Genomic DNA, 2139 nt, shown 5'->3' on the forward strand with positions numbered 1-2139 from the left:
TTTTTTTGAGATGGAATCTCGCTCTGTCTCCCAGGCTGGAGTGCAGTGGCATAATCTTGGCTTGCTGTAACCTCTGCCTCCTGGAATCAAGCAATTCTCCTGCCACAGCTTCCTAAGTAGCTGGGACCACAGGCACCCACAAACATGCCCCCTTAATTTTTGTATTTTTAGTAGAAACGGGTTTTTGCCATGTTGGCCAGGCTGGTCTCAAACTCCCAACCTCAAGTGACCTGCATGCCTCGGCCTCCCAAAGTGCTGGGATTACAGGTGTGAGCCACCGCGCTCAGCCTATACTGCCTCTTGATGAGGGGGTGTAGGATTTGGGGAGAAGGTGGGCCAGAAATCAAGAGTTCTGCTGTGGGTTGTGAAGGCAGAGATGCCTGTTGGACGCCAGGCAGACACTGGGCGTGAGTCTGAAGCTCAGGGATGGTCCCCGCAGGACAGGTAGGGGCTTCGCCACCTCTCCGAATGGTGAGAACTAGTACTATACCCGCTTTCAGATGAGGAAATAGAGAACAGGGAGGGTAGGTGACTTGCCCAAGGTCACACACAGGTAAGGGATGGGCCCAGCCCACCTGACTCCTGAACCCCGACTTCACCGGTGCTGTGTGGTCCGGGCACACGCCGATTGAAGGCAAGATGCATGCCCCGCCGGGCAATCTGGCCTCCGGAGTGAATTACTCACTGTCTTTTGGCAAGGCCTACGGAGGGGCCTAGTACCACTTTGCTGACTGTGGAGATGCCCACTCGGACAGGACCTGGCAGGAGGACAGCAGGCATGAAGATGTTTGGGTGAGCAGAGAGAGCCACGGGGTGGCACCAAGGGGGTAGGCACAGCGCATGAGGCCCCGGGGCCCTATACCTGGAAATGCCTGAAGAAGGAAGACTCCACCCCAGCCTCTGGCCTTTCTCCTGAATCTCTGGGAGACCCCAGCTCAGGCTCTGAGAGGCCCAGAGAACAAGTCTGTAAACACGGAGCCGTTCTTTGTCTCAGGGAGACTGGCTACAAGGGACAGAAACCTCAGGCCATCCCAAAGAAAGGGGATTTGCTGCAAAGACAGAATGAGAGCCAGGCCTCCTGGGGGCGGGTCTGCTCCTCTCCTTCCTGCTGCTTTCTGCACGTCTCTGCTCTCCTCTCTGCAGAGGGCCTACCTCCCCAAACCTCCCCAAACTCTGAGGGTCTGCTTTCCCCAAGGGGCTCTGACCATAATCTTGGCTCCAACGGCCGCCCATTTAAGCTGCCTGTCCAACTCCCAGGGTCCTCTGTGATCCAGTCCACCGTGGCCACGAGGTTGTCCCTAGCGAGCTGTCACAGCCCAGCTGTTCAGAGAGGGCTGTGGGCCAGGCGCAGTGGCTCAGCCTGTAAACCTAGCACTTTGGGTGCGAGGCAGAAGGATTGCTTGAGCCCAGGAATTTGAGACCAGCCTGGGCAACACAGCAAGACCCTGTCCCTACAAAAAATAAAAACTAGCCAGGTCTGGTGGTAGTCCCAGTTCCTCGGGAGGATAAGGCAGGAGGATGGCTTGGCCCCAGCAAGTTGAGGCTGCAAGGGACTATGATCCCACCACTGCACTCTAGCCTGGGTGACAGAGAAGACCCTGTCTCAAAAAGAAGGGGAGGATGTGGACAGAAAAGAAAGGAGGTGCACAGCTTGGGATCTCTGCCAGGCCCTGAGCTGAGCTCTGGGACACGAAGGTGCGAAGCAAGTGCTTCCTGCCTTCCAGGAGTTACAGTGGGGAATTCAGATAGTGACAGTGACAGGCAGACCACGGGGCCAGAAAAATGGTGCTCTAAGGCCCCACTCAGAAGCTTCACTCAGCACAGGCACTCTGCAGGGCAACTGGCAGTGGCATTAAGACTAAAGATGTGGCCAGGCATGGTGGCTCACGCCTGTAATCCCTGCACTTTAGGAGGCTGAAGTCAGGAGTTCAAGACCAACCTGGCCAACATGGTGAAACCTCATCTCTACTAAAAATACAAAAAATTAGCTGGGCGTGATGGTGGGTGTCTGCAGTCCCAGCTACTCTGGAGGCTGAGGCATGAGACACACTTGAACCTGGGAGGTGGAGGCTGCAGTGAGCCAAGCTCATGCCACTGCACTCCAGCCTGAGTGACAGAGCAAGACTTTGTCTCAAAAAA

Source organism: Cebus imitator, unplaced genomic scaffold (genome assembly GCF_001604975.1).
Source record: "Cebus imitator isolate Cc_AM_T3 unplaced genomic scaffold, Cebus_imitator-1.0 Scaffold102, whole genome shotgun sequence".
NCBI classification, from domain to species: Eukaryota; Metazoa; Chordata; class Mammalia; order Primates; family Cebidae; genus Cebus; species Cebus imitator.